The sequence below is a fragment of the Paroedura picta genome, chromosome 6, assembly GCF_049243985.1.
Source record: "Paroedura picta isolate Pp20150507F chromosome 6, Ppicta_v3.0, whole genome shotgun sequence".
Lineage (NCBI taxonomy): Eukaryota > Metazoa > Chordata > Lepidosauria > Squamata > Gekkonidae > Paroedura > Paroedura picta.
Genome location: NC_135374.1, coordinates 102,315,472 through 102,342,355, shown reverse-complemented (window position 1 = coordinate 102,342,355; position 26,884 = coordinate 102,315,472). Strand labels below are relative to the sequence as shown.

At 43.7% G+C, this 26,884-nt stretch overlaps 1 long non-coding RNA gene across 2 annotated transcripts in view; it reads left to right on the top strand.

Annotated features, from left to right (window-relative positions):
- The first annotated feature begins 391 nt into the window (after positions 1-391).
- The window catches only part of LOC143840753 (uncharacterized), a 28,373-nt gene continuing 1,880 nt past the window's right edge, over positions 392-26,884 (top strand). The window contains exons 1-3 of one of the 2 annotated variants that reach the window (XR_013232379.1): positions 392-509; positions 1,324-1,432; positions 13,740-14,026. This is a non-coding gene — a long non-coding RNA (uncharacterized LOC143840753). Of the gene's footprint in view, positions 510-1,323; positions 1,433-13,739; positions 14,027-26,884 lie in introns of those variants that run through there. The other variant, XR_013232378.1, reaches the window with a different exon arrangement.

Sequence of the window (26,884 nt, the reverse complement as noted above, 5' to 3'; positions counted from 1 at the left end):
CTTCTGGAATTGAATCTAGCAATAAAATATCAGGGTATTGGCCTGAATCCCAACATTTCACCAGTTGTATGATAACATTACATAGCAGTAAATCCTGAGCACTAACCTGAATTCCCAGTTTCCAGAAGAGATGAATAATTTAGCACCTGTGAATAAACTCAAGACGATGCTGTGGATAGATTTAAAAGATGAAATCCTTTCTATCTAATATTGATGATCATTCCAAACAGAAAAAAAAAAAACCAGCCCTCAAAAGGGAGGAAAGGAGCCCCTGGTCTCCTTGCTGGGATAAGGCCAGAGGGAGGATGGGGAGGGCTCATTTCTATGGCCTTTTGTGACATCACAGTTCCAGCTGTTGACACTTGTTACCATGGGGACACTGCTCAGTTCATGGCAAGCTCTGGGGCACTCAGTCAAACCATGGGAAGAGTGGGGAGGAGGAATGCTGTGAAGGAGGAGTTTCAGGACAAGAGATTAAAGCTGTTCACCCCAAGCTTCATGGAGTAAGGGTAAGATCCCATGGCTGTGATGAACTGCATGGTGTGCTATGTGCACAGCTGATGGGATGCTGTTCCTTCCAAACAGTAGGGAAAGGAGCTTGGGAAGACCATCCTGCTGGCTGAAGTCAAACTGTCCCTGAGATCTCAAAAAGGCCTATATCTCCCTCTGTTCCTCCCCCACACGCAAGCATGTGGATCCAGGTGGATGACACAGGAGGAGAGGGGATGCAGAAAAGTGGAGGCTCATCTTGGAAAAGGAAGGTGTACAAGAAGGCAAGTTCTCCTGTGAAAGTGGGGGTACTTGCAGTGTAAGCAGTGGTAACTGGCGACTTGAAGTCTGGCAGAGGGCCATGGCCAAAAAGTCTTGATGATGTTCATTGATGGAAGCTGCCAGAACTCTGCTGGCAGAAGGGGGACAGCTGGGAAGTGTATGTGTAAATGGGGGTGTTGCATTGTTAAGTGGCTTTCCACCATCAGCCTAGGCCCCTGGCATGGATGTGTGTGTGAACTGGGGGTGTTTTATTGCTGAGTGCCTTTCCACCATCAGCATGGGGCACTGGTATGAATGGATAATGGATGAGTGATGATGGAGGAATGTCAGTGACCATTCACAGATTGATGCCCATGAATGTTACTAGATGGACCCTCGTGGATGTCTGGTGAACTGATGGGAGTGGAAGTATATGGTGGATGCCAGTAGAGGGGAGTGCACAAACCCTGCTTACCGCCTGCTTGCCTTGCAGGAAGCCAGGCCATGAAAAGGATCAATAAGATTGCCATAGTAATAATGGACTACCTTATTCTTCTTCCTTGTTCCCCTCAGGATTCCCTTTTTATTACTTTGAAGAATTCTGCAGGGAGTGGCTGTGACACTCACAATCACTCTTGCTCACCAACAAAGACAGCGTCTTTCAGATACCAACAATTTCTGGGTAGGTTACCTGGCCTAATGATCCTTGCTTCAAGTGAGTCAGAAATAGAAATGGAGGATTGCAACTGCATTCCTCCTTGCCCAGCAAAGAGTATATCTTGGAATCTGACTAAACGACCCTAGATTCTGTCATTTGTAGTAGCTTGATTTTTGCTCTGTAACAATAAAGTAATTAATTCTCCCCTCCCTGGTAACTGAGGAAGGGAAATGATTGGAGCCGTGAGCAAAGAAGAGCTCTGCTATACCAGACAGAGCTGAGTCCATCTTCTTCCTTTGTGACTTTGATGGATCCACATAGCTAGGAGCCCAAAGGAAACTATATAAGGGCCTAGGAATCCTTAGAGCCTCTTGTGGCGCAGAGTGGAGAGCCTCTTGTGGCGCAGAGTGGTAAGGCAGCTGTCTGAAAGCTTTGCCCATGAGGCTGGGAGTTCAATCCCAGCAGCCGGCTCAAGGTTGACTCAGCCTTCCATCCTTCTGAGGTTGGTAAAATGAGTACCCAGCTTGCTGGGGGGTAAACGGTAATGACTGGGGAAGGCACTGGCAAACCACCCCATATTGAGTCTGCCATGAAAACGCTAGAGGGCGTCACCCCAAGGGTCAGACATGACTCGGTGCTTGCACAGGGGATACCTTTACCTTTACCTTTAGGAATCCTTAGCAGGCGGGGGCAGTCCTAAAGGAGCATGTAGGAGTAGCCTTGGAAGTTTCTAAAGGGAAAGAATCCTAAAAGGGCAGTTAATGAAAGTGAGGCAGTTAGAGTCAGACTGGCACTGAAAGAGTTAGTGGGTGGAGTTAAAGAGTCAGAGCAAAAGGGGATTGGTATTAGATAGAGAACTAAGGTGGAAATTTGGTGGGAGAGAGAGGACGTAAGAGATCCTCTAGGCCAAACAAGTCACCTGTCTCAGGAAGATGGGGAACGAAGCTACCTAAGAACTCATAAGCAATGTAGGATACTCAGGAGCCCAGTTCTCGGACAGAACTGACAGCTGAAGCTGAATGCTCATATTTGGAGTGAAATGACACTAGCATGCAGAGATATATTCACAATATACAAAGTAACACCTAACAAAAGATATATGAATGGATTTCTGAATCTTTATGTTGAACAGTTTAACAAACCTTTTATATTAAGAAGTTAAAGAAGAGTGGAAAGTCCTTTCTTCCAAGAGACAATAGGATCAAGTGATGGGAGTGAGAAACACACACAAACTTACCGGAAAAATCTCATTTCTGAATACTGAAAACGTCACAGTGACATTTATTCAGAGGCACAGATTTATTGATTCAGAACACAAGAGTAAGAACAGGATACTGTGAGTGGCTTCCTATTCACCTGGTTCTAAACACCTCAAGCGCTTGTTTTGTAGCTGATTTTAGTCCATCTTCTTCCTTTGCCACCATTATTGAGAGGCAGACATTTACGATTATGAACATAATAGCAAGAAAAGGACATTGTGGTTGGCTTCCTATTCACCTGGCTTTGAATTCCACAAGCACTTGTTTTAGAGCTGACCAGGAGATGGGTTAACTATCTAAAAACTGAGTAGGACACTGAAAGAGGGGCATACCAGTTATATGGAGAATTCCTGTGCAGGTGATATGTTTGCTAATCTCAGTTGCTGGATGCTGGGGTAGCGGGAAGGGATGGCCATGACCACAACCTCTTTAAAGGACATTTACTTCAAATTCACAAAAGCAGCCAAACACCAGTTCTCCCCCACCGCTTCCTTTCCCATCACAAAGGGGGAAAGAAGCCACCTATCTCCTTGCTGGGGTGATGACAGAGGGAGGATGGAGAGTGGCTCATCTCCATGACCTTTTGTGACATCAGAGTTCTAGATCACCCAAGGAGACCTTGTTTCCATGGGCACTCTGTTCAGTTCAGAACATGGCAAGGCAGAGGCACTCAGTCAATCCATGGGAAGAGGGGGAAGAAGGAATGCTGTAAGCATGGATTTCAGGACAAGAAATCAAAGTCATTTCTGTAGAGCTTCATGGACAAAGAATGGGATCCCATGATAACCAACGTATCTGTGAGGAAGAGTTTGATGTGCTGGCTGCTGTGCTCCAAGAGGCAGGGAAGGGAGCTTGGAGCTGTCGTCCTGCTAGCTGTAATCCAAATGCCCGTGAGATCTCAGGCAGGCCTTCAAGTGCTGCATCTACTTCTGTTTCTCCCTGAGGCAAGCACATGGATCCAGATGGGCAGCACAGGAGGAGAAGGGATGCGGACAATAGGAGGCTCTTCCTATGAAGGCACAGGAAGGTAAGTTCTCTTGTGAAGGCCATAATTTACAGATCCCATTCAACTACTCAGCTACACTTTATAATGAGTTTAGACATTTTATACAGAGTGTATTTTTACAATTCTGATAACTGAGGAAGACCCAGTAGGGTCGAAACGCATTTGGTCTTATGTGCAGTTAGTTCTCTATAGTTTTATGTAGTTTTTATTCTGTTTTTAATTGTGCACTATAATAAATAATTACCTTTTTTACATTATTTTATTGTACAGCTCAGCTTCCTACCTGTAAAGGTTGGGTTGTGTAGCTTTTTTAGCTTTGGTCTTTTAGAGAAGCCAGGCTCTGAATAGGATTAAGAGGACTGCAGTGCTGGTTCTTGACTATCTTATTCCTCTTCTTCCTTCCTTCCTTCCTTCATCTCAGGATTCCCTTTTTATTTCTTTGAGGAATGATTCAGGTAGTGGCTGGGATACTCACAATCCCTTTTTCATGCCAGCAAAAACAGCATCTTTCTGATACACAAACATTTCTGGTTAGGTTACTCAGCCCAACCATCCTTGCTACAGAAATGGAGGCTTGCAACCACATCCTTCCTTGCACAGCAAAGGGTATGATGGGTTCAGAAGAAAGCAGCCAAGAGTCAGAGATATATTTTGGATATTAAGAACCTTCAGAAGTGTCCTAGTGTTTATGTTCCTGAGCCCCCTAGATCCTGTCATTTGTAGTAGCCTAAGTTTCTGCTATGTAATTAATAATGTAATTCCCGCCTCCCTGGTAATGGGGGAGGGAAGAATGACTGGAGCTGTGAATGAAGAGGAGCCCTGCCAGATCAGAAGGAGTTTAGCCCATCTTCTTCCTTTGCCACCATTATTGAGAGGCAGACATTAACGATTATTTATTTATTTATTTATTTATTTATTTATTTATTTATTTATTTATTTATTTATTTAGATTTTTATACCGCCCTTCCCTACAGCTCTGGGCAGTTTACATAAAACATTTTGAAACATTTACATAGAACACACTCAAAATCAATATAACAATGTGAGAATAACAATAACATACCAACTGGAACAGTATTTTAACCATATCTTTGACACTCCCTCAGTAGGTTCGGTCTCTTAGTCTGGGGTGGGGGGGACCTGTAGATATTATGGGTCAGTCGGCCTCACCAAATGCTTGGTGGAAGAGCTCCCTTTTGCAGGCCATACGGAATTGTGGAAGTTATGAACATAATAGCAAGAACTGTGGGTGGCTTCCTGTTCACTTGGCTTTGAATTCCATATGCACTTGTTTTGTAGCTGACCAGGAGATGGGTTAACTGTATTAAAATTGAGTAGGACACCAGTTATATGGAGAATTCCTGTGCAAGTGATATATTTGCTAATCTCAGTTGCTGGCTGCTGGGGTAGCAGGAAGGGTTGGCCATGGAGACCACAACCTCTTTACAGGACAATTGCTTCAAATTAACAAAAGCAGCCAAAAACTGGTTCTCCCCCACCGCTTCCTCTCCCATCACAAGGGGGTAATTAGCCACCTATCTCCTTGCTGGGGTGATGTCAGAGGGAGGGTGAGGAGTGGCTCATCTCCATGACCTTTTGTGACATCAGAGTTCCAGATTCCCAAGGAGTCCTTGTTTCCATGGGCACTCTGCTCACTTCAGAACATGGCAAGATAGAGGCACTCAGTCAATCCATGGGAAGAGGGGGAAGAAGGAATGTTGTAAGGAGGAATTTCAGGACAAGAAATCAAAGTCACTTATGTAGAGATTCATGGAGGATGGGTGGGATCCCACGACTATCTGTGAGGAAGAGTTTGATGTGCTGGCTGCTGTGCTCCAAGAGGCAGGGAAGGGAGCTTGGAGCTGTCATCCTGCTAGCTGTAGTCCAAATGCCCGTGAGATCTCAGGCAGGGCTGCAAGTGCTGCATCTATTTCTGTTTCTCCCCAGGCAAGCACATGGATCCAGATGGGCAGGTCAGGAGGAGAAGGGATGCGGACAATAGGAGGCTCTTCCTGTGAAGGCACAGGAAGGCAAGTTCTCTTGTGAAGGCAAGGGCATTTGCAGTGTAAGCAGTGGTAACTGACGACTTGAAGCCTGGCAGGGGGCCATGGCTGGAAGCCCCTGATGACGTTCACTGGTGGAATCTAGGAGAACTTAGTTGGTGGACAGGGGCCAGATATGGTTGGTGGCAGCTGGGGAGTGTGCAAGTATGAATGTGTGAATGTGAATATATGTGTGTGCGTGAATCGGGGTCTTCCATTGCTGAATGGCTTTCTCATAGGGCATCATCATAGGGCAGTGGTCTGGATAGATGATGGATGAGTGATGAGAGGTTAATGTGAACCAGTGGCCATTCACAGATTGGTGCCCATGGATGTTGGCAAAGAGTCCCAGATGGATCTTGGCGAACTAATGGGGGTGGAAGAATATGTTGGATGCCGGGCAAAGGGGAGTCCATGAACCCTGCTTACCATGAGTTTACCTTGCAGGGATGTGTCCAGCTGGTCTTCTGGATAAGCTTGGCAATGAATCTATAAAGGACATCTACAGCTGATCTGACCAAGCAGTAACATCAGGGCTCTCTCAGCCTCACTTACCTCACAGCGTGTCTGTTGTGGGAAAAGGAAGGCAAGGCAATTGTAAGCCACTTTGAGGCTCTTTAGGGCAGTGAAAAGCTGGGTATAAAATCCAACTCTTCTTCTTAAAAAGCTATGGATGTCATCTACAGCTGTTCTGACCAAGCAGAAACATCAGGGCTCTCTCAGCCTCATCTCCCTCACAGCGTGTCTGTTGTGGGAAAAGGAAGGGAAGGCAATTGTAAACCATTTTGAGACTCCTTCTGGTAGAGAAAAGTGGCATATAAGAACTAACTCTTCTTCTTAACAATCCACTAGTGAAATGTTGTGATTTAGGCAAAAGCAGTAGCACAAAGCATTTTATTGCTAGATTCAATCCTGGAAGAACATTAGGAATCAGCAATATTTTGGGGGGATGAGCTTTTGAGTATTAAATTTCCCTCCATTTGATTTGATGGCATACGAGTTGCCGGCCCTTGCTCAATACACTCTCCATCACTTACTGAGGCTGCAATATTTAGTGGTATTTTGAATACTGAAATAGTTCTGCCTCTTGTGGCAGCAATCTTGAATCAAGCAGCAAGAACCATCTTTTTTTTGGGGTGAACAGTAGTCAAAATAAGTTTTTGACTTTCATTTTGCCCTATCTTTAGCTGAACACCACTGTCTGCCACTCACCAGAACCGGTGAGCTTCCCCCTAGATCCCAGCTCTGATGGGGTCCCTGGTGCCTCAGGGGCAGGCTCCCATTGCATGATGGGTAATACTTCTTGTTTTTTAGCTGACCAGGAGTTGTCATCTATCTTAAAACTGACTTGGAAAATCCGGGAGGGGTATGCCATTTAAATGGAGAAATCCTGTGGAACTGATATGTTTGCTGATCTCAGTGGTTTGCAATGAGGGTAGGGGGAAGGGATGTCTGCAGGGGCCAAGGTCACAGCCTGAGCTTCCCCCTAGATCCCAGCTCTGATGGGGTCCCTGGTGCCTCAGGGGCAGGCTCCCATTGCATGATGGGTAATACTTCTTGTTTTTTAGCTGACCAGGAGTTGTCATCTATCTTAAAACTGACTTGGAAAATCCGGGAGGGGTATGCCATTTAAATGGAGAAATCCTGTGGAACTGATATGTTTGCTGATATCAGTGGTTTGCAATGAGGGTAGGGGGAAGGGATGTCTGCAGGGGCCAAGGTCACAGCCTCTTCACAGGACAATAACTCCAAATACACAAGAGCAGCCAACCAGTCACCCTCCCCTGGCTCACTTTCCTATCACAGTGGGGGAAAGGAGTCCCATATCTCCTTGCTGGGGTGAGGCCAGAGGGAGGATGGCCTCATTTCCATGACCTTTTGTGACATCACATTTCCAGCTCACCCAAGGAAGTCTTGTTTCCATGGGGATGCTGCACAGTTCAGAGGACAGAAAACTCAGGGGCACTTAGTCAAGCCACAGGAAGGAGGAGGAATGCTGTGAGGAGGTACCTCAGGAGAAGAAATCTGAGTTATTCATGCAGAGCTTTCTGGAAGAAGGGTAATACTCCATGGTAACCAATGGATCTGTGATGAACAGTTTGATGTGCTGGGTTCATGACTCATGGGGTTCTGTTCCTTCCAATGAGCAGGGAAGGGAGATTCAGAGGACTATCCTTCTGGCTGAAGTCCAACTGCCCCTGAGTTCTCAGACAGTCCTTCAAGTTCTGCATCTCCCTGTATTTCTCCCCCAGACAAGCATGTGGATCCTGGTGAATGGCAGTGGAGGAGAGGGGATGCAGAGAAGAGGAGGCTGATCATGTGGAAGGGAAAGGATCAGTAAGTTAAGTTCTCCTGAGAAAGTGGGGGTACTTACAGCCAGAAGCCCCAATGATATCCACTGACTGAAGCTGGCAGAACTCTGCTGGTGGAAAGGAGATGGATATGATGGATGGCAGCTGGGGAGTATCTCAGTGTGTGAATGGGTATATGAATACGTGTGTGATTGATTGTGTAAAATGGGTGTGTTCCATTGCTGAGTAGCTTTCTGTTGTCAGCATGGTGCACTGACATGAATGGAGGAGTGAATGTGTGTGTGAATGGGGTTATTCCCTTGTTGAGGGGCTTTCCACCATCAGCATAGGGCTTTGGTATGCATGGATGATGGATGAATGATGATGGGTGAATGGGAATAGTGGTCATTCACAGACTGATGCCCATGGATGCTGGCAGAGGGACCCCATTGGATGTTGGTGAACTGATGAGGTGGAAGAATATGTTGGATGCTGGGGTGGAGGGGAGTCCACAAGACCTCCTTACCATGAGTTTACGTTGCAGGGATGTGTCCAGCTGGTTTTTTGGAGAAGCTTAGAAGAAGAAGAAGAAGAAGAAGAAGAAGAAGAAGAAGAAGAAGAAGAAGAAGAAGAAGAAGAAGAAGAAGAAGAAGAAGAAGAAGAAGAAGAAGAAGAAGAAGAAGAAGAAGAAGAAGAAGAAGAAGAAGAAGAAGAAGAAGAAGAAGAGTTGGTTCTTATATGCCGCTTTTCCCTACCCGAAAGAGGCTCAAAGCGGCTTACAGTCGCCTTCCCATTCCTCTCCCCACAACACAGACACCCTGTGAGGTGGGTGAGCCCTGATATTACTGCTCAGTCAGAACAGTTTTATCAGTGCCGTGGTGAGCCCAAGTTCACCCAGCTGGCTGCATGTGGGGGAGTGCAGAATCGAACCCGTCATGCCATATTAGAAATCCACACTCCTAACCACTACACCAAGCTGGCTCTCAGACATGAGTAGAATCCCAGGGACCACAGTGCTGCTGGGCTACCTTATTCCTTTTCTTCTTCCTCTCAATTCCCTTTCTAATTCTTTGAAGAATGCAGTAGGGAATGGCTGTGACACAATAGCTTTGCATCCCCTACTAAGATGGGCTCAAAAATGGGGGATTATACAATCTGTTGATTAATCATCATAGAATTTCACATTGAAGGACTCTCATGGCAGGAACCTGTATCTGGATGCCAGTTATTGCTTTTTTATCTGGCAGTATTATTTATTATTAAAAAGCAAGTACATTTAATAAATAATTGTTTTTTATCTATTGGCTATATTTCTTTTATACGTTTTGAATGTGTGTTTCTTTTTTAAAGGTGTCTAGGGGCAGTTTTTATTTATTAAAGACTATCAGTGAATTCTGTTGTATGCTTGAATGTAAGAGGCACTAGGTAGCCTTCTTCCTGCTGCCTGACCGGGGCAGGGGGGAGGGGAGCTGTAAGGAACTGGCAAACATATTTTCTATTGAGAAAGATAGTTTCTGGCTCCTTCGAGAAAGCCCCTTGCTGGCTTCTTCCCCCCTGTGCCACCTGCTCAAGCTTCTGGGAGGCTTCTTCCTACAGCCTGACAGGATGGCAGGGGGAGAATTTAAAGAGCCAGAAAGTGACTTTCTCCTCAGGAGATCCACTTGCCTGTTCCTTCCCCCTCTGCCCCTTCAGGCAGATCACTGAGACACATTCCGCACAAGGTTCAATGTGGCAAATTGCTTTCGGAAAGAAAAAACGGAATTTTAAATAGTGGAATTCGGCGTAACACATACCTGCCTTTGTAGTGGTAGCATTTCATTCGTTTCCCACAGGTTTTCGGTCTCGGCAAAAATTGCTAGAAAGGAAGCGATTTTTTCCATGCTTTGTCCCGCCCCTGGCCGTCAATCAAACAAGCTGCCAATGGGCGGTTGTTACCATGCTCCAGAAAAGCCCCTTTGCCTTTAAGAACAGTTTTTTTAAACAAAGAAAAACACACGTTGCAACGAATATGCCTTGATTCCTTGCTTCCTCCTAACATAGAGACCCATCTAGCTAGCAGCTGGCCTGTGAGCTGCCGATTCATCATTGCCATGCTCCCCCGAGTGGAAAAAAAATCTCCCTCCCATGCATGGGTGCGATTTTCAGCCGAAAATAAAGGGAACTTGCAAACGGGGCTGTGTTGTGCTTGGTGACTTGAGGCGAGCTTTAAAGCAGCTCTGTGGAGGGACTGCAGCTGGAGAAGCCTCGCTGGGTGAATGAAGGCTCGCCGGTTCGTTGCTCTCTGCTCGCTCCGAGAAAAAAAAATGGCAATCGCTTCATCGGAAGTTCAGAGGAGAGAGCCAGGGGGAGGGACTTTGCTGAAACCGCAACAATGGTAATGCACAGAACTTTTTTGAAACTGTTGCAGATTGTTTGCAAGAGTGTAGCGCTTTACAGAGGGTGAATCCACTTTTTGGGATTTCCCTTAAGCGCTACAATGAAGCGCTTTTAGCGGGACTGTTTCAGGAGTGTGGCAGATTGTGTACGACGTCGTGTATAACTGCATATTAGTAGCGATTACAATTTGCCACACTCCTGCTATATTAAACTTGTGCGGAATGGACCTGAATGTTCCAATGCCTCCTCACATGAGCAGGGCTATATTTGGGGGCTTTGGAACCTTCAACAAAAGGAAATATGGATAGTGTTTTGTATGTTATGATGGTAAATCATGGAAGGGTCATCAGGTTAACATAGAACAGCATTTCTCAACAGCATTTCTCAACTATTCCAGAGTTACTTGAAGTCTGAAGACTATTTCAGGGGGTTGCTCCATGGTCAAAAGGCTGTTTCAGGGAGTTGTTTGCATTTGTTCCCTATATTCAAAACTTCTCAGTGTGGGCTTCACTTAAGAAATAAATACCCTCTTAGCAAGTTTTAAAACAGTCATTATGCATGGCACTGAAAATACATTTGGTAGTGGTGCTTTGTTTGTTGCTGATTAAACACTCTGTGGTGCTTTCCTTTCACTTAAGCCCTTTGGAGATCACATTCATGTCCTACAATTAGTATGCACAGTGTGGGAGAATGTTCAAGCATGTGGGCCTTGCAACTGCCTGTGCATGGTCACTGGCTGATGAGCCTTCATACATAGAAAGTGTTTATGTCGAATCTCCCTCCACATGATCATAGGTCTAGATTTGATGCCTTACAATTGTGTATAGTGTATAAGGGGGGCAAGGGCAGCACAACTTTGCTCCTTCTCCCTCGATGCACATTGACTTTAATGTGCATAAGATTGCCTGTAGGCAAAGAGGTAGGTGCCACTAAATTGTACTGTTGCAATCCTGTCTCCCATCATAACAGGTTGAGAACCCAAACCCTCATGATAAGTATTAAGGCACTTTGAGACTCCTTCAGTAGCTCTGTATTAATGAGACGGTAGAAGGTGTGATGGTCAAAGAATTAAAAAAAAAGGAAGAAAAGAAATAAAAAATGATTGATGCCCTGCCAATATTAATTTTGGGCTTAATTATGTTCGGTTACTCTTACTAATGATTACAATTTTAATTTAGTTCTGGTATTTTGGGGAGAGAATTAGGGGAAGGAGAGAGAAAAGAGCAATAAATGATCCAGGTTACCATGGAAACTTGATGTGAAGATATTATTTGTAATTACAGGACTATGTAATCACAAAATAACATAGCTTGGTCAGAGATTTTAAAAAGCCCCTGTTGTTGTTTCAATATACAAATTAAGAATTTGCCCATACCAAGGTCACCATATATTCTGCCAATCCAAGCTTCAGTACCCACTGGGAGCTGGTTGCCTCTTCATCTATGGCTTTCCCTAGTCAATGGCTAACGGTTACAATAGAAGCTCCAACTCTGATCTTCCCTTGCACCAGGACCTCACTTTGAGAGAATATTCCATTCCAGGTTTTAAGTTCATGGGACCTAGTTAAATATAGCTTCAAACGTGAAAAGAGTGTCCCATTATGTTTGTCAGATAACAAATCCAAGCAGGATTCTCTCAGTTTCTTCGAGGTATTTATCTAGTGCGTACTTATGGGACATGTCTGAAAGTTCATAGCCCTTCACTAGCATTGCCAGCCTCCCGGTGAAATCTGGATATGTACTAGAATTACAATTGATCTCTGGATGACAGAGATTAGTTCCCCAGGAGAAAATGGCAGCTTTGGAGGGTGAAGTCTATGATATTTTATTCTGCCAAGCTTCTTCCCCTTCCCAAACCCAGCCATCCCAAGCTCTCCCCCGCAAAAAAATGCCCAGAATTTCCCCAGATCAGAGCAGGCAACCGTGTTGTTCACACTGAGCATTTTAAGTACTTTCCCATTCTCAGTTTCCACTAAATTTCTCATTGCATTGTCGTCAGTCAGTCACACAATGCTAATGCGTTTGTGTGTTGTTGGTTTTTTTTGGTAATTAATCCTTTCAAAAGACTTTTGATTGTTCTTGTTTCCTGCCGCTTTTCCTTTCCTCTTTTAAAAAAAGGAGACAGAACTACCTCGAAGATTTGCATTTGTTTCTCAGCTCTTGTCCCTTTCTGTTTTTTACACACTTGTATTGCAGAAGCTTAAGCATTCCAAGTAGCATTAAGGATGATGCCTGTGGAAAGGAACAATTGATGAGAAAGAAAGACTTAGCATTTGAAGAAGAAGAAGAAGAAGAAGAAGAAGAAGAAGAAGAAGAAGAAGAAGAAGAAGAAGAAGAAGAAGAAGAAGAAGAAGAAGAAGAAGAAGAAGAAGAAGAAGAAGAAGAAGAAGAAGAAGAGTTGGTTCTTATATGCCTCTTTTTCCCTACCCGAAGGAGTCTTAAAGCGGCTTACAGTTGCCTTCCCTTTCCTCTCCCCACAACAGACACCCTGTGAGGGAGGTGAGGCTGAGAGAGCCCTGATATCTCTGCTCAGTCATAACAGTTTTATCAGTGCTGTGGCGAGCCCAAGGTCACCCAGCTGGTTGCATGTGGGGGAGCGCAGAATCGAACCTGGCATGCCAGATTAGAAGTCCTCACTCCTAACCACTACACTAAACTGGCTCTCTTTGCAACATAAATTAGATCCTGATCATAATGCTGACCAGGATCTTGTTGCAGACACTCTAGAGCAGCCTTTCTCCATTTTTTAAAAATCACTGAGGAACCCCTGAAACGTTCTTCAGGCTTTGAGAAACCCCAGAAGTGATATGATCATGCAGAATATGTTTGGGAAGCATAGCTGTGGACATGCCTACCTGAGGCCCCGCCCCTTCCCACTTCCTCTAGGCCCATCATTGGCCATTTGGGAAGGGGGTAGGTAGACGATATATGGTCATATCATCTGATAAATGTTTGACAAATTTAAAAAAAATTCCCACCCATTTGGGAAAGCCTTCCAGGGTGAGCAAGATACGTTAGAGTTTCATGAAACCCTGGTTCAGAAAGCCTGACTTAGCATTTGCAATGGAAATTGGATCCTGATCATATCTCAGACCAGGAGCATGCTATAGTTACTCTAGAGCCAAAGCCAGGTTCAGCATCCCTAGAAGTAGGTGACCCTACATCTGGAAGGTATGTGATTGGCCTGGGAAATGCTAATTTGGTGATGCTGAGTTGCCAGGAGGAAACAAAAAAACTTAAGGGAGAACACAGGTGAACGGAAAGGGACATACTGGTTGCTGCATCATGAACCCTGAGATAACTTAATTATATTCTTTGGTGTATTTATACAATCTTTAGTTTCATTTTATTGTTTTAGCTTGATGTTCTCGGCTGGCCAGCTGTTCCTCCAACAAACCTCCCTTTTCGCTGCCACATTTGCATGCTTCATTCAAGCCAATGCCAGCTGGCTGAGACTGTCTCAGGGCCCTACGTCATCATTCATCGCCTTCTCATCTTTTGCAAGAACCCAACTCATTTGCCAGCCTAGTGTGGTAACAGCATGTCCAGGCAACGCCGCCAGAATCCGCTTGGGTAGTCTGGAGCCAAAGACAGGTCGAGAAGGAGCCAAGTGAATGAGCCCCTTCCAAATGAAGCAGTGAAAGTAGTCCAACAACAACAACAACAACCTTTATTGGCATAAAAATAAAAGAATCCAGTCAATTAGTTCTTAAATTCACGCAGCTTAATTGCCATTTGTAAGAATTTAGCCACTTTATCAATTGTATCTGGATCCTGATTGGAGAGAAGGAACTGTACCTTACATTTATCAGAGTAGGCAATACAGTTAACTAGGAGTGGGTCTAGAGCTTTAGCCCGAATGGCATTGTATATAGGGCAGTAAAAAAAAACGTGCTGTATGGTTTCTATAGAGCCTTGTTTACATGGGCAGTGTCTCTGTATGTAAGGGATCTTCTGAAATCTCCCCGCCATGACTGCTGATGGGAGAATGTTAAACCTAGCAAGCATAAAAGCCCTGCGTTGTTGGGGAATAACAAGATGGAAAAAATAGAATGCTAATTTATCAGGTGCTGGAGAGATACCCAAGAAAAGTGGGGAGCACGTTTTTCTAGCTGCTTCATTCAGTGTTTGAAATTCGACATCTAATATTCTGCGTTTTATAGTTTTATATATTGATGTTACAGATGCTAGGGCCAGTGAATCCAAAGAGATGCCAAGCATTTGGATTTTCCGCTCGATATAATTAAACCAGTTGGAAGTCTGTAGTTCTGAGAGCATTAGAGAAGTGAAACTGGCGGAATCAGAGTTAAAGACTAATCGCAGCCAAAATTTAATAGTAAGCAGCCAAGCCCTGGTCTCCAACAGTCTAAGGTTTGTTTCCAAACAGAGAGCAGCATAAGGTACACAATTTGGGATGCCCAAAATTCTTCGCAAAAAGGAAGATTGAATGCTTTCAACTGCGTTGTTGAAAGCACTTATCCATAGAGGGATTCCATAGAGGAGCTGAGAGCATGACTTAGCATTAAAAACTTTGAGAGCTGCTGGTACAAATTGGTTACCCTTGGTGTAAAAGAAGCGGGCGACAGCCTGAGCGCTGTTCCTTGCAGTGTTTATTATATACTTCCGGTGTACAGTCCAACTCGCATTGTAATGAAAGTGTACACCCAGGTATTTAAAATGCCTAACTTGCTCAATGATGTTCCCTTGGATGTTCCAGCTAAAAGGTTTCCATGACTTTGCAAAGACTAGCACTTTGGACTTCTCATAATTCAGTGTGAGTCTATTAGATTCACAATATGTAAAGCATTGATGGAGGAGGCGCTTTAGTCCAACTCGTGAACAAGACATAATGACAGCATCATCAGCATAAAGTGGAGTATGTAGAGAGCCGAGTTTAGGGCAATGGCCATCTACAGTAAATAGCGATGGAGCTAAATCATTTAGGAAAAGGTTAAATAAAAAGGGTGCTAGTATACAGCCCTGTTTAACACCCTTATTAATTATGATTTTTGGTGATAGTTTCCCTTGGGGGTTAAGTCTTACCTGACAGCTTGTATGTGAGTATAGTTTCCTTATTAGGAAAAGTAACCTTTTATCTATATTCAGATCAGCCAACTTATTCCATAGCAAGTCCCTGGGGATGGAATCAAATGCTCCCTTAAGATCCAAAAAAGCCGCAAAGAATTTGGCTCTGTTTTTACTGCTATATTTATTAACTAAGTGAGTCAGGGTGACACAGTGGTCTAGGGTGGACTTTCCTGCACAAAACCCAATTTGTTCAGGGCCAAGGATCTTATTTTCAGAGATCCATTTGAAAGTAGTCCATGGAATAAATTCTCTAATAGGGGGTGGGGCTTGCCAAAAGCTATCAGTAGCATCTGGCTTGGAAAGTACTTTGGCTGCATATGAATGCCAATGGCTGGAAACAGATGTCTCTTTTAACATGCACTTTTGGGTAGGTGGTCTAACCAAATATAGATTTTTCTTGTTAAGCTATGGTATAATTGCCTTTTCTTTCCATCCGTCCATCCATCCATCCATCCATCCATCCATCCATCCATCCATCCATCCATCCATCCATCCATTCCCATTTCTATACTGCCCTTCCATATGGCTCAGGGTAGTTTACATACAGTTAAAAAATTAGCAATAAATTAAAACCAATAGAACAATAATAACAGTACAGTCAAAAGCATAGTGAAAACATAAGTAATCAGCAGCATTTAAATCATAGTCATAACAACTGCCAGATTATTCACTCTCGGAAAGTCTTCTGACTGGGTGACTCTCTATGGCAGTGGTTCTCAACCTGGGGGTCAGGACCCCTTTGGGGGTCAAACAACCCTTTCACAGGGGTTGCAGCAGGGCAAGCACCTTGACCGGGGGGGGGGTGTCATCCACCCAACAGCCTTGTGGGGTAGATTGAGATAGAGCACTTATCTGTCTGGAACAGTATAAAAGAGTGAGATTGGCATGGCAGGACAAGAGGCAGAACTGAACTGAGAAACCCTGGAAAAAAACAATTTATATACAATCATGAACAATTGATCTTCACGCCATTGGTCAGCTTCGGTTTAATTTCTGTGAAGGAACACTTGCATAATTTTATGGTTGGGGGTCACCATAACAAGGAACTGCATTAAAGGGTTGCGGCATTAGGAAGGTTGAGAATCACTGGTCTATGGAGATGTTTTGTGGGGGAGGGCCATAGATGCAACATGGAGGCAAGCAATGGCAAACAACCTCTGAATGTTCTGGCCTGGTAAACCCTATTGGCTGCCTTTCCTGAAAAATGCAAGATCTGCAGAGTGCTCAATTGAACAGAAAACTATTTGAACTCTGGTGCGAGAAAAGGCTTCTGCAGATTGCATGGTCAATGAAAATTACAAAAGGAAATACTGGAACACATCAAGCCTGCTATTGCACTGGAGGGCAAAATCAAGAAACTCTGGCTCATTTACTTAGGCTATATCATGTGATCCAATTCATTGGCTTAAGCAATTATGATAGGACTGGTCAGTGGTAAAAAGACACTAGGTGGACAAAGAATCCAATGGTTAGAAATGGACACTGGAAATGGATACTGGCCATAGTATTATGCAACTAAAAGAAGTGGTGTAAGATCAAAAGACATGGAGACAACTGAGCCATAGGATCTTCTATGAGTCAGACACAACTGAATGTCTAACATCAACATCATGAAGACTATCCTGGGGGGGGGCATCAAAGGAGACATGTATTTAGCATAGGTTAGGAACTTCTGGAAATTTTGCAAATAGTCTCCCCCTATGTCCTGGTTGGCTCAATTGGCGATTACCTGCTCCTTGAAGTGTGCATACTCCTTGCATGAGCATGCTTCCTCCCTGCAAATACTTTTGACCTTCACCAGGGCCAGGACATTTTCAGTCCTGGTCCCTACTTGGTGGAATGAGCTCCTGGAGGAAATCAGAACCCTCTTGGAGCTAGCTCAGTTCCTCAGAGAAAGTCAGAACTCTTCCAAGTTTGGGTTAGGGCCAATGACTTATTACACCTCTTGCCGCCCCTGAAAAAAAAAAAAAACCATTGAGATTCCTAAGGTGGAGATTTACCAGCGGTGATTGAGTCTAGAAAGACAGCAAGCCAAAGCTGCTACCATTCTAGAGGCTGCTGATTGGTTAATAGGTTTTAAATTGTTTTTAATGCTATTGTTCATTTTTAATCTGTTGCTTTAATGGTCTGCTGTCTGATAATTGTGCATGTATGCTGCCCTGAGCTGGTCCTGGGAGGTTGGCATAGAAGTCTAATAAATAATTAAAATATTAATAATAATAATAATTAATTATTATTATTCACCAAGTGAATATTTATATCCTGCTTTCCCCACTGAGCTGAGGGCAATTTACCATTTGTTCCATTTCATTCAAATCATGAGCAGATCAGGCCAGTTCCGTCTTGTGGATATGAGTTGTTAGTTTGCTCCCCCTCTGCTTTCTGAAGTCAAGACAGCCACCGCCTGACAGCCGCTTCGAGGCTCCTAAGCCAAAACACTTGTGCCTAGACATAACTATGCCCTGGGAATGACTTTTGTCAAGCTACCAGTTTTCTTGCCACCATTACTTGCCTAACTGTTTCAGCGGCATTTTAAGATCTACTTAACAAGCTCACCCATTGATTCTGCACCACTTCAGATGGTAATGCAAGAATATCGATCCGGGAAGCTTTTAAACGGAAGCTTGAACACTCTTCTGCCGCCTGTCTCCCGATGGCTTCTTCAGGAGAGAATGTCTAACAAAGTTCCTCCCCCTCGCCATTGAACCATAAATGGGATCCTGCACTAGGCAGAAGTTTCTTCCAGCTATATTCTTCACCCTCCAAAAGAAATTAAAAATATAACTGTCAGAATGTGATTTAGTGTATGTCAGCCTGAGCAGCCTGTACAGAGTAGTTGTTAAAGCAGGCTTTCTCTGCCAGGGTTTTCTTGGTGGCCCTGGGTAGGAGTTGATTAATTTTAAAAATCTGTTAAACATTGATTGGGTGATACAATCATACATGGTCATGTTGACTTGCCCCCCAATGGCCAATGATGAGCCTGGAGGGGAGGGGCCCCAGGTGGGCATGTACACAGCTCTGCTTCCCAACCATATTCTGTTCCACTTGTGGGGTTTCTCAAAGCCTGAAGAATGTTTCAGGGGTTTCTCAATGTTATAAACCCCGTAATAAACATTGAGAAAGGCTGGGCTAAAGTGTTGAATGAGATCTAGGAAAGCCAGGTTCAAATCCTGAATCCGCCACAGTTTTCTGAGTGATCTTGGGCCAGTCAAACATTCTCAGTCTAATGTATCAGGTGTGAAACTGAAAGAATGTTGTTTGCTGCCATAGGTCTCCATTGGGGAGGAATGCAAGATATAATTAAAGGAAACAAAGTAATAAATAATATGGCCTTGTGATCTTATTTGAAATGGCAGAGGAGGTTATCATTATGGAAGTGTAAACTACATCGAGACTGGATGTTCATGCAGATTTTTAAAAACAGCTCAGCTGATAATACAATTAAATCAACAAAACAATGACATCCTGAGTGGATCTGGAACAACAAGACTGCTTAACACAGCCTCCAGCCTGCAGGTCTGTGGTTAGGGTCCAAGAACAAAGAGGCCTTTGGTCCTTGATCTTCCCCTTGTGCCCCTGACTCTGAAAGGAGAGAAAAACAGACACAACTCAGCTGCTTATGTCTTCCAGTCCCCAAGACCTCAAGGTCTTTCTCACTTCTTTCCATTAACATTACCTGTTCCACTTCCTGCAGGAGATAATCCATTTCTATGTCTCACCAAGCCTTTAAAAAAATGAAAGTTTTATTTTGCAAGCAGCTTTGAAATTGACCAGTACTGGGCAAGCCAAGAGGGCCATAACTCTTTCAACGGAGAGTTTGGACCCTCTGTATCACCCCGTATCATCCTTGAGTAGTCTAATGGAACAATCCTAATTGGGCCTACTGAGTATTCTGCCTTGAAACTTATCATCCGATTAGGGTTGCATTGCATGTGGCTTTGCTTTCATTGCTCCTAATTTCTTCCCAGCCACTTAGGCCAGAGCTTGAGAGTTTTATCCCTTCCCCTAAAAGGAAAAGGGGAGAAAGGCATAAGTTTGACATCTCTGCAGAATATATTATAAACCAGAACTTCTGCTACTTTGGCAGAGAAATGGGATTTGATACTGTTTTGAAGATGCTCTCACGCCCTAGGCAAAGTTCATCCCCAAGCTTTTCCATTGTACTAGCTAGAGGAACACTTTGCTATCCAAAGCTAGAACAGATTCCTGTAATTACCACAAATAAAGAAAGGGTCACGACAAGTTCTTTCATCACTCAGCTAACTATCAAAAGGATTCTTGACATATTTTTCTTCTTTATGTGACGGGTGGCAAGGCTTTGACTTCATGCCTGGAAGACTCTTCTTCTTCTTCTTTTTTAGTCAAGATTGTATAGTTTTTATTACAAAACACATCCGTATGTGGGGAGGGGAGGGTGATGGTGAAAGGATTCCAAAGCCTTTGTTCTTAGCAACAAAAAAAAGGCAAGAGATAAAATGTCAGGTGCTTTTCAAAGCGGGTTGTATAACTTGGAACTTGAAGAGGCTTTTGAAATAAGTGAGGGGACCAAGTACTGTTTCTGTTTTGCGGGGGCAAACCAAACGTTGGCTTCCTTAGGAAAATGACGGGGGGGGGGGGAGAGATGGTTCATTATGGCTGCATTGAAAGAGAGCAGAAACAATGCTGACTGGAATTTGACAATGGCGGTACAGGTGCTCCTCACAGTGGAAAGGGGTGTCACTCCATGTCCTTAAAGAGGGAAAATGGGGGAGAAGAGAGAGGCTGACCTGGATGGTGCAGGAAAGTCCAAGTTTTGTCAGATCTTGGAAGCTAAGCACAGTCTCCCATCCCAATACTTGGATGGGAGGCTATCAAAGAAGTCCTGGGTTGCTACCCAGAGGAAAAGAACAGCAAGCCACCTTGATTTTCAGGCATGAAGTGCCTGACCAAATTATAATTTCCATTTACCTCTGAAAAATGCTAAAAGACAATCAAAGCAAGATCCACAAAACTGCTGGCTTTTATTTGAATGCTTTTTTATCAGTGAACCTCAAGAAATCCTTCACGTGTATGGAATGAACTCCATAGAATGGGAAGAGCAGAACCTTTAGAATGTATCACAAATTCACTTTGCTATCCTCTCACTCCCCAGACCCACTTCCATCACTGTATCAAAGCAACTCTTATGATTTGGCCAGCTCCATAAGCCCCCAGGTTCCTTCTTCTCAGGGAAGGTGAGGGGGAATGGAATGGTGGCAAGCCCCATCCCCAACCCCTGTGTGATGACTGGACTGGTTTCACAGTGCTGATAGAAAAAGCCATCATTGCAGCCAACTTGTGGCAACTCCATAGGTTCAAGACAAGAGATGAACTGAGGTGGTTGTAATCACCTGCCTCTGTTGAGCAGCCGTAGACATCCCTGGTAGTCTCCCTTCCATGTATTATCCATGATTAGCTTCTAAGATCTGATGAAATAGGCGAGCTTGGGCTCCTAGGTCAGAGCTAGATTTATGGAACTCCAGGTAATGGTGGCTGGAGACTTGGGATTACAATGATCTCCAGGTGACAGAGATTAGTCCCTCTGGAGAAAATAACCATTTTGGAAGGTTGACTCTATGGCATAATACCCCAGTAAAGTCCCTCCCCATTAATGGCCTTAGGGTCCACCCCACAAATCTCCAGGTTTGCACAGTTCCCACTCACTTACAAAACTACACATAATGAGTTACTTGCAGAAAACAAACCTGCAAATTATGCAGATAAGCCTATGCTAATAGATGAACTGGCAACCCTTACACAAATAACCAGATATTTATGAGTCATATTATCTGTTTTCAGGATTTTATATTATCTTTTGTAGAATTCCCATTCTCTAAGAAGATTCCCTTTACAGTTGCATGTCTCTAAACTTGGATTGTACACTTTATATTTTAAACTACGCCCGTTACTGTTGCTGTTTTTGTACTGATTGACGCCGGTAATAAATTGAATGGAATTGACAGTTACTGTCTGTGCTGGGGTGGGGGGAGGGAGAAAAACCTGGCTGGGATGTGATCAGAAGCCATAAAAATACAGTTAGAAAATTTGTTTGAGATTGCATGCCAGTAAGTACAGGGCTACTTTACATAATACTAATGTGATTCCTGGGAAGAAGGGCAAGGCGTTTTTAAATTGGCACTGTGTTTTTAAACCCTTTGAGAATTCCTCTCCAGAGATCTAAACCCATTTGAAATAAAGTTCCTATCGCTTCCCCTGAATAATTTGCTCCTTCCCATTCTGTATTATGTTTCCAGTCCTGAAGGCTGAGTTTTAGACGGATAGAAGTCATAAAACTGACAGCTATCGCAGGATCACAAAACCTTGATTTGCGCCACACTGGGGTTGACTTTTAAAAAAAAGTAATGCTGAATCCATTGCTTAACCCGACTGTTCTCTTTTTCTGTGGAATGGAAAGCAGTCGAAGATAGGCAAGCTAAAAATCCAGCACTGTGTTTTCACCCCCTCTGGGGCTGCATCAGCAACATGAAAGAACTGATTTGCAAAACGTCTGCATCAGGCAAGTGTTCCATTCTTTTTAACATCTCTTACGAACACCCACCTTGAAGACACCAAGGAGGCCGGAGATGGGGGAAAGAATGCTTTGAAACTCTTGTCTGAAACACTTGGTGCCTTTAGGGAATTCTTCCTGCTGCAAACCATTCCCAGTGTAATGTCTTGGTTATAGCATCAGGCTAGGATCTGGTTGACCCGGGTTCGAGTCCCCACTCTACCACAGAAGCTTGCTGGCTGACCCGGGCCTCTTCTGCATGATGGATAAGCTGATGAAAACTCACTAAATACATCGTTGTTTTTCTGATCTCTGCACAGAAGAGTGAATTTACTCCGCAAAACTGATTTTGCTCTGCATGGTGAACTGCCCCTTTGGTGCTTTAAGCGTCTCTTAAACGTTGTTTCAGAAAGATGCTTTTCACCGATTCATTTTTCTCCTGCCTGCCTGATACGCACTATTAGTGATTCAGAGAAGCTCCTTAGTTATGCAGATTAGTGACTGCATTAGAGAACAAAGTGGTGTTGGCAAAACTACAGGGGACAGGGCTATGAATTGTTTCATGCAGAGAGCATTGCAAAGTAGTTTTTCAACAGACTATATTCAATGCAGAACAACAATTGTAATATAATAAAGCGGTCTAAACTGGTTGTTTTTTAAACTGTTTTATTTGGCATCATGTGGAATACCTCCTTGAGCCAATCACACACTACCAGCCTATCCTACTTCACAGGGCTGCTGTGAGGATAAAGCCAAGGAAAAGAGAACCATGTCAGAAACTCTGGGCCCTCACTCTGGAGAAAGGTGGGGCATAAATAAAGTAAACCTTAGACATAACTGTGCATAAACTAGTTTAGATAGCATCATGACCTTGGATTGTGTTGACCATGCATTGAGCCAGTGTTGCGTAATGGTTCAGAGTGGCAGCTTCTAATTTGGCAATCTGGGTTTGATTCCCTGCTCCTCCATGTGCACCTTGGGCTCATCACAACCCTGATAGTGCTGTTATCACAGAGCAGTCCTGTCAGAACTCTCCCAGCCTCACCTACCTCACAAGGTATCTGCGGTGGGGAGAGGAAAGGAAGGCACTTTGAGGCCCCTTCAGGCTATGAAAAGCCAGGTATAAAAACCAACTCTTCTTGTTGTTCTTCAACTAAGATGAATGTTTTCTGGGCAATTTGGTTCATGAACAAACTGCTTGAACCTTTCTGACACTGACCATGTCTACACCTGTGCAGAAAAAAGGGGATTAATTACATTCTCTCTTGCCCCTGCACACTGCCAACAATAGTTTAAAGGGGAAACATAATTAAGATCATTGTTAGAATTATTAAAATTATGTCATTTTGAAAAATGGTTAAAAAGTTTTTCTACACCATATGAAGTAAACTGTGATTCAGAAGGGGGGGGGGGCTTTATACTGAATAAAGTGTGTTAGTCTTTTGGACAATGCTATTTTTCTGAAATAGACTAACAAGTCGGCCTGCCTGGAACTGTATAAATGGAGGAAATCATTGTGTTTCATGTAACTAGCTGTCATCAAGGGGGAGTTTTCATCCTTGTAGAGTGAAAGAATCAAGATGGAGAAGCAGTCCTCCTCCAGTATTATACCATGTGTTTTTGACAGGAGAAAGCAAAATGTGCAACTTTATTGAGGAGAGTGCAATCATCTTCCCAAGGAGCCTCCTCCCAGCCTATGGATTCTTCTTCTTCCGACAGAAGAACCATTTAACATTGGATAAATGTTCCTCATGAGCCTCTTGTGGTGCAGGGTGGTAATGCAGCTGACATGCTGTCTGAAAGTCTGACCATGAGGCTGGGAGTTCGATCCCAGCAGTCGGCTCAAGGTTGACTCAGCCTTCCATCCTTCCAAAATCAGTAAAATGAGTACCCAGCTTGCTCGGGGGTAAAACGGTAATGACTGAGGAAGGGAATGGCAAACCACCCTGTACTGAGTCTGCCAAGAAAACACTAGAGGGCATCTCCCCAATGGTCAGACATGACTCAGTGCTAGCACAGGTGATGCCGTTACCATTAAATGTTCCTCATGCTGGAGGAAGGCTTCAAACATTGCTTAGGGGAGTGGTAGGACAACAGTATAAGCCACTTTGTTATTTCCAGGAAATGCTTGTCTACAAAATATAATTTTTATTACACCATGTCAGTAGATTATTTCTCATGGAGGTGGAGCTTTTGGGCTAGTGTGGTGTAGTAGTTAGAACACTGGACTAGGACCTGGGAGTCCCAGGCATATTATGGAAAACTCACAAAAAGACTGTAAAAAAATGACATCTTATTTTAAAATTCTTAATATGGCACCGTTTTTGCAGCACAAAAGCCATCGTATTATTTTCAGTTTTGCATTGTGAATGCTGCCCACAGTTCCAGCAGTGTTTTTTCAGCAATGCTTCTGAAACTAGTTTTATGGCAACTTTTCTTGTGTGATGGCACTGAGGTCGGTCTTTTTCTGTGTTTTTGGTCTCCTTCCCTTTTCTGCTCTCAGTCCCTCAACCACCAATGGGAACTTAAGGCATATGTGGATTTCTGCCTCCTCAGTGTCAGCGATCACATGGCCATGCAAGCTGATTCAGTCTCCCACTTCTCATAATAGCCCAATGACAGCCTGGGTGTTTCACATGTTTTTTCTTAGGAAGGAAAGGGCTTTGTTTTAAGTCTGGGTGCCTCTCTGGCAGCCAGGTGGACTTTAGAGTTATTTCCCCCAGAAATCAGACCTTTGTAGCTTTTACACAGATCCAGGGTCTCTTTCTTAAAGATACTGGCTGCAGCTCCTGGCAAAACTGCCATTGAATTGCTAATTGAGGACAAAACTAGTAGAAATGTGAATGATGTTGCCTAGCAATCGCCTCCTTGAATGTTCCTGGGACTACAAAACTAGCTTCTCTGTATAACTCTACCACACAAGTAATTAATTGCAACAGCAGGATACCTCTAATCATTGATCATGGGGGTAGGTGTTGTTTGATAGTTTATCAGTCTGGCAAAGCAGATGGGTCTTTCCTGTGCCACCTTGCATTGGCGCAGCAGCTGTCTAAAAGGCAAAAGCCTGTGTGTTCCCACAGAAATTTCTCATTAGGTCTCTATGTCCATGAACTACAATTCCCATGAGGCCCTACTGGCAGCATGTATCAGAGTGGCAGTCAGGTGACATTGCAGCACAACGGAGGAAATTCCCCTTTCCAGAGTTACCATTGGAACTTTTTAAGATGCATTATTGCTAAGGGGGGGGGGAGAACACAATATCACAGCACATGCATAAATGAGAATGTTTGAAAAACATTTTTTAATGATGATTTAAAAGGGCTAGCAAACTGATTGCAGTGAAAACTGATATGTGCATAATAGGCCCCAGATTTAAATCCCCACACTGCCCAAGAAGCTTGCTGAGACACCTTGAGTTAGTCACTCTTTTTCAGCCTAATTTTCCCTACAGATTTCTTAGGAGGATGGCATGGTGGAGAGGAGAATGATGTGGTCTGTTTTAGGTGATAAACATAAAAACTGAGACTAATCCCTCATTTCTGCAACTTCTCATCATATGAAATCTCTTGGGCAAAACTCATGCATATGGTGACAGAGAAATGGGGTGCAGTACACTCAAAATGTCACACACTCATGTAATGCCCCAATGTTATCAAAGCAGTTTGTCTTGCACTGGCCATGCCTTTTATCTAGTTAGTACACACACAACTTATTACTGATCTTCTAAGCAAATCTTGTCCGATAAAGATTTCATACAAATCAGAATCATTAACATAAATAAATGGCCATGGGAAATGAAACAGAATTGGATGATTGGATTTCTAACATTAGCTATTGATAGTTTGGCTTCTTGGTCAATTAAGAAGCATCATGACTTGAGGGTGAGCAAGGCAGAAAATATGGCCTCTTGACCCTATTATTGGATGAGACATTGGCCTTATGAACTGGAGGATAATGTTATTTGTATATCCCTTGTTTGTTCCTTAATGTCTCTTTTTTAATATATACATTTAGGGAACATTTGGATAAGGCTCCCTTGTTAGAATGTATGGAACATCATATTGAGTTTAGTGGCCATGTTGGATCCAGTGGTCTTCATAAATAAGGATCACAGATGATTCCCAGGTTCATATCCCCTCCAGCAGTCATTTCCATAAGTTTGCCAGCTGCATGCTGGAAAGCACCTGGAGGTTTTGGGGGTGGGTGCTAAGGACGGCAGGGCTTGGGGAGAGGAGCGACTTCTGTGGGGTATAATGCCATAGTCCACCTTCCAAAGTGGCCATTTTCAGAACTGATCTCTGTCACCTGGAGATAAGTTGTATCAGCTGGAGATTTCCAGCCATATTCTGGAGGTTGTCAACTCCTCTTTTCCAACACTTGGAAAAGTTTATTGGGAATCATGGGACCCACATGGCTCACAAAGCTGTAGTGGGAAGGGGGAAATGACCCTTTCTGCTTTGTCCTCAAGGGCAATCCTGCTTACAGAAGAGATGAGTGCAGTTTTGTCTCCTTCACCCGCCCTACTGCAGCCTACTGATTCACTTAAGACTAAATTTTCCTGGGATTGGAAGGGTCTACTGGGGAAAGGAAATGAGTAAACATTTGCAGTCTTTTCATCCATGGATTGCTGGAACTCCAGCAACCAGGCTTGACATCTGAACTGCCACCACATTACAAACATGGCAATGTACTCTAAGCCTCTAAGCTCTTCATCTGCTTATATTATGCTGCTCTCTGCTGAGACAGAAGCCTCCTGCCATGGAACATGTTCCTCTGGGCCACAGTCTTCCATTTGCCAAATGCTACCATGATTCAATGAGCCAAAAGGCAACATTGTCCTGAAGAACTTGCTCCATTTTGGAGGACAGTCTCCAAAACAGATGAAGAAG